At 35.2% G+C, this 6495-nt stretch overlaps 1 long non-coding RNA gene across 1 annotated transcript; it reads left to right on the forward strand.

Moving 5' to 3' along the window:
• The first annotated feature begins 2926 nt into the window (after nucleotides 1-2926).
• On the forward strand, nucleotides 2927-5853 carry LOC109090716. The gene is made up of 4 exons (XR_006154221.1): nucleotides 2927-4567; nucleotides 4660-4690; nucleotides 4828-4939; nucleotides 5792-5853. It is a non-coding gene; the product is annotated as an uncharacterized LOC109090716 (long non-coding RNA).
• Nucleotides 5854-6495: the final 642 nt, after the last annotated feature.

The raw sequence follows: 6495 nt of genomic DNA on the forward strand, positions 1-6495 counted from the left end.
GTGCCATGTCAGCTGCTGGTGTTGGTCCACTGTGTTTCATCAAGGGCAGGGTCAATGCAGCTAGCTATCAGGAGATTTTGGAGCACTTCATGCTTCCATCTGCTGAAAAGCTTTATGGAGATGAAGATTTCGATTTTCAGCATGACCTGGCACCTGCTCACAGTGCCAAAACCACTGGTAAATGGTTTACTGACCATGGTATTACTGTGCTCAATTGGCCTGCCAACTCTCCTGACCTGAACCCCATAGAGAATCTGTGGGATATTGTGAAGAGAAAGTTGAGAGACGCAAGACCCAACACTCTGGATGAGCTTAAGCCCGCTATCGAAGCATCCTGGGCCTCCATAACACCTCAGCAGTGCCACAGGCTGATTGGCTCCATGCCACGCCGCATTGAAGCAGTCATTTCTGCAAAAGGATTCCCGACCAAGTATTGAGTGCATAACTGAACATAATTATTTGAAGGTTGACTTTTTTTGTATTAAAAACACTTTTTATGAGATAGGAATTTTGGGTTTTCATGAGCTGTATGCCAAAATCATCAGTATTAAAACAATAAAAGACCTGAAATATTTCAGTTGGTGTGCAATGAATCTAAAATATATGAAAGTTTAATTTTTATCATTACATTATGGAAAATAATGAACTTTTATCACAATATGCTAATTTTTTGAGAAGGACCTGTATGACAAAGCCATAAAAGTAACGGTATGACCATTTTGCAGTGTGATATGTAATCAGCCATGTGCCATGCAAAATTTGTCTTCAAGTAATGAAAAGAAGGAAATGGGTGCTGAATGGATGACGTATATAAACAGACTCACACAGAAATATCAGGAGTACTAATTTGTGAGAATTGTCGGCCAGTACTCCCAAAATTACGAATTGACTCCTATAGAGTATCAGGAAATTTTGGTGAGAGGTGCAGTTGCACTTGGAATGGTTTAGTGTTGTGGTCATGCATGGTCTATAAGGCAAAGGACCGAACGTTGATGTCGTCCCGATCCATGTGGGAAACCTTACGGATTCTCAAACCATTAGGATTATTTCAGGATGGAATGATGCCTAGGTTCTCCAGACACCCTTATTTAGGAGGCTTTTCTTGAAGCAAGAATGCCTTTATTCCCAAGGGATGGGAAAGGAGTGAAAGACACAACACTTTAAGGGAGAGAAGACTTTGCCCGAGAAATAAAGAGACAGGATTATGAAAAAGATCTAACTTTCACAGATATCGAATCAATGAGATGGGATTTATCATTGTGGATTCAGCTCATTTTAAGATGTTTCCCAGAGGTAGATCTGAAACAATGGTCTCGCGCGAAGGTTGCCTGGATTTATGTAAAATTTGGCAAACATTGACAGGTTCGAAGCTGGTGAGATCTGGCTATCGAACTAGCATAAGGCATTGGCTGGATAAATAGTCCTCCTTATGAGAAGGATTTCAGAGCGACACAGCCTCACCCGAATGTGACAAAAGAAAAATTAAAATCTACAGGAAAAGAAAAAATCGTTAGCGAATGACTTAGACAAGCACACAGTTTGGTGTCCTGTAGATGAGACATATAAAGTTGGACTTTATTATAGTAATGAACAGATCACTGAGGAACCAAGTGAAACCTTTACTGTTGTAATGCATTTTAAAGTGAATGTATTGTCATGTGCATACCCAGATTTTAACTGGATCGGGGGAGTTGAAGTGCCGTTACATGATAAACAGCCAGAGATAAAAGTAATATGAAAGGGTATATTTCGAAGGTACAGATGGCTCTTTATTGAGCCTCAGAACTAACCTCTACTTACAGAAAATGAAGAAAACAGTGTCGCTTGAAAGCCTTTCGGAGGAGCTGGGAGAAGCATAGGAAACCATCAAAAGGCTGAGAAAACAGCAAAGGTTCTGCAAGTGGATGAGTATACTTTGTATATTAATATTCTTAGGAATATTATTATTGATATTAATTGCAAGTTTTATTTTAGAATGGCAGATAATGTTGAGTTTTATTATCCTAATGGAGGTTAGAGTTGAACGACAAAATATCTCAGGATTTGAAGTATCTGTGTGGGCAACCGTTAAAGAAAAAAGAAACAAAATAGAGAATAATACTAAAGGTTTTTGGAAATGGTTAGATAACCTCAATAACGGGAAAATGGTTTATTATATGGTTAGAATGCCCAAGGTTAAACTTGATAAACACTGGCAAAGCAGTGAGATCAGAATATATGAAGAAAATAGTTTTATTCAAGAACATGTAGGGTCAAAAATTATCAAAGACTTCTGTTTTCCTGTCCCAAACTATCTTGAGTAACGAAAGAGCCATTTGGCACTCCTGAAGGCACAGAATTGCTGATATCGATCAAGGCCTGTAGGCCAACATGTTTATACATCGGGGGTCTGCTAATTGTCACACCTTTTGCACAGTGCGTGAAGCTGTAGTCTGCTGATTGGTCAGTTTGAATGTCTCACATTTGGGTTTCAGTCACATGGTCAAGGAAGGGATAAAAGAAGACTGTAAATGTTGCTCTGTCTCTTTCTCTCTACTGGCTTTTCTTTGCTGGAGCTCTCTTCTCAGGGCTCTGCCCTCTGCCCTCTCTCCCTCTTTTTCTTTTCCCTCTCTCTCCATCTTCCCCTCTCTCTTTCTCTCTCAGGTAATATTTTACATACATGTTAGGTACATTTAACTATATGTTTTACTACCCTTCATCTATTTTGTAACCAATTCAAGTGTAACCATAAAATATTGTTATTAAACCATTTCAATTATTAATTATGTGCTAACTAATCTTGATTCAATATTAACTTTGAAGTGCTACCTATTGCAATACAATATAGTCACTTAATAGCAACGCTCTCCCACATATTTAGCTATTGTAACTGCGCTTATTTCCGTCGTTGGTATAAGTGGCAGTGGGTGGTAACAGACTAGAAATTTACAGTTTTATACCATCGTGCTGATAACGTTTCTTTAGTCCTTCGGCAATCCTACAGCCTGAACCACTGTAGGGAAACCACCCTTACAAACAAGAGGGGAACAAAACTATTTAATATTTTACAGGTCCCACCTATAGAACAAGTATGAATGAAGAATTAAGGTAATGTTGGATATTTAGATCAGTAAAGAATTTTAATCCATGAATAAGACAGTGTAAATATGAAGGGACCGTCAAGAGAAGAAAAAGAGATAAAAATGAGGATAAATGTAAAAATGTAGAAAAGATAAAACAAAATGTAGAAGAATGGATAAAAATAAATGGAATGCTATTTCAAGAAGCGAAATGTATTCTATTAACAACAGTTAGAAATTGATTAGTAGGATCGAGAAAGACAGGATACGCAGAAGAAACCAAAATTAGTCTGGAATTAAATAAAACCGTTCCATGGATATGGAAAGGAATGGCTTTGCCTAGGGTTAAATTCAATTTTAAATTTGGTTACTGGGAGATAGATACTTTTAAATGGGAAACTGATGTATATTTAATTCAAATGGTATATTTAATTCAAATAAAGCATGAAAAATGGAAAATGAAATAAAAAATTACTACGAAAATAAGGTAAAACAAATGGATGAATGTGTTAGAAAAGAAATTAGTAAAATAAATCATGAACAAAAATATAAATATGTAAAGACTGATAATAATGATTTTTCTTATGCTAATTTTTATGACCAAAAAGAGGAAATGGACTGTGATGATTTTTGCAATGGTAAAGATCCATTCACAGGAAATAAAACAGGAAATGAAAACTTAAGTATAAAAAGGAAGTTGTACTTAAAGAGATTAAACATTTACCAAAGAAAAGACAAGGAAGACATCTATAGAAGTAATTTTGTTTTCTTTAGTGATGCCCTTTTTGGACTAACGGGAAATGAATGTGGAAGTATTATTGAAAAATGTTCCGAAGGACATGATCAAATTACTATCAATCAGATAGCATCAGTTTTATGTTATTGGAGCGAGGTGATAGTTCCATTACCTTGGACTTTTAAGAGAAGTAAACTGGCTAATAAATATGAAATGAGTTATGGAGCCGGAGGAGTGATAAGAATTATAGATAGAAATCTTAAATGGAAAATGTTTCATGGACCGGTTTATATAGCAATGAATAGTTTATTAAGGTAAAGGGTTTCAAAAGGAGGGGAAAATGTACCATTAATGAGATTAGATGCTATAGCAATTGATGATTTATCACTAACGATTGAAAGAAAGAACTGGAAAGAAAACTGGTGTAAAGCAAATTATAGGAATTATTATTTGGGTTTAAACTGGTTGAACAATGATATTTGCAATATTAGTATAGAAATTAAAGTTCAGAAAATAAAAGGAGGACCAAGATGGTTCGAAGCTCCTGAGGAATTTGTGAAACAAGGAGTAGAAGGTATGCGGAAAGCAGCTAAAGCTGTGTTTAACTTTGTTACAAGAGACATATGGCTTGGATTGATTAATTATCTTATTAGGATTGGTTGGTATATTTTATATGGAGGATTAATTCTATTACACAGCAAAAAATCCAGAGTGAGTACATGTGAGACGAGACAGGTGTAACTGCAGCCTGGAGCAATGGGCGTGCCGAAAGGTAGGGGCGTGCCAAAAGGTTTCTCATTGGTCAAAGGAGTTTTACTCTGTTGGCCAATCAGCGGTAAATATACATGTACTAATTTCCTTTAGACAAGAGAAGGTGGCGGCGATAAGACGTGAGGTAATTATTCATCATACGTTTATCTATACTTTATACCACAAATATGTATATTACGATAGCTTGTTACAATACGATCATAATTTTCCCCTTTGCGTTATATCTTGCAGCTTTAGTAATTGGTTTATTGTTGTTGACAGACATACTGTATGTACAGTGAGACAAAACGATGACCGCATCTGCATCGAAGCTCTCAGAGCTGATAGTTTGTATCGGCGTCCTTTTTGTGCAATACAGTACAGAATACATCCTGTAAGTATAATAATTATTACCACTTCTGCTATTAATTTTAACTGTACAATTTTGTAAAAACGCTACGAAATAAAAGTGTTAATAGGTTAACAGTAAGTTCCTGTACTATATACAGGGAAAAACTGTAAAAGATCTAACCAGACATTTCATGTAATTTTACAGTAAAATGTTGTTAATTTTTACAGTTTTTAGAAGTAAAAAAAAGAACAAATCAATGTATAATTTTACAGTCAAAAAACTGTAAACTGATATTCCCAGAATTCCCTGTGTGACGCTCCACATTTGAAAGTATTTTGTTTAAATAATCATGTTTTTTAATAGTTTTTTGTTATCAGTTATGTACATTTGGGCTTCATGTTACATCTTCTGTTGTTTAATGTAAGTTTATTGAATTGTTTAAGTATCGTGTGTCACCATGATGGTGTTTTCGTGTTTGCATGAATGACTCTGTGCACCTTCTATATATTAATATAAACTTACTTGTGATGAGCTTTGATTCTTCATGTGGCTTTCTCTTTTACCACCTGCATTATTATGGTGGTTGTCAGTATGTTAAAGGTACAAAACAGATTTTAATAGCAGTGTGCGTTGTTGAATTTACTGGTTTACATTAAAATTTTCTTGTTTGTAAATAACAGTTTTATACTGTAAAATGTACAGTTTTTGGCCGTAATTGTGTTTACAGTTTTTCTGTATTTTTTACAAAAGTATTCTGGCAACCACAGCTGCCAAAATTATTTTGTAAAAACTACAGACTTTTTTTTACAGTGTAAGATCAATTCACAATCTATGAAGATGATTAGACAAAATAAAAAAAAACTAATTTAGAGTTTGTTTCTACCTTTCTGCTAGGTATCCAACTAATGCAGAGTATATTCAAGTTGCCAACACACTGGTTGTGAAGTATCCTTTCCAGAGAAATATAAAAGGAAATGACTGTAAGTTGCATTGTTTTTAATCCATTGGTTTATCTCTATCAACATAATCACACACGATATTGTAGTAACAATATATTGTAATCTTTATTTGCTGGAAAATGACAATCAGTCAAATTTGTGTTTTTAGCACACCTGACACATCCCTAAACCGTAAATTTAAAGCAGAACATGCACCACTTGCAGGTTATTGTAACATATGTAAGCACACTGCCATATGAATAATTTATTTTTGCACTGTTAATCAATTTTACATTTTCACTTAGTGCAGGTCAGTGTAAGGAAGATACTGTACTACAGATATTAAATCTTTTTTTGTATATACTCCACTTTTTCACTGCCTGACCATCATCTTAATGTTTATGCAGTTCAATGTTTTTATTATTTTTTATATCAAAAGCACCTTGTTCAATAAGTATTTAGATGTTTCTCATATCTGTCAGGGTCTAAGCATGATCTGTTTCTGTTTGTTCTGATGAAGGAAACTTGTGTTGGGGAGGATTCAGTGTCTGTTGAGGTCCATGTGAATGTGCTACAAAGTGAGTATCAGAAAACACATCCAGACCCCTGGACTGTCAAAGACCACACGGCAGGAACATTCTCCTGGAGACGCTGAGAAAG

Source organism: Cyprinus carpio, chromosome B3 (assembly GCF_018340385.1).
Source record: "Cyprinus carpio isolate SPL01 chromosome B3, ASM1834038v1, whole genome shotgun sequence".
Classification (NCBI taxonomy): domain Eukaryota; kingdom Metazoa; phylum Chordata; class Actinopteri; order Cypriniformes; family Cyprinidae; genus Cyprinus; species Cyprinus carpio.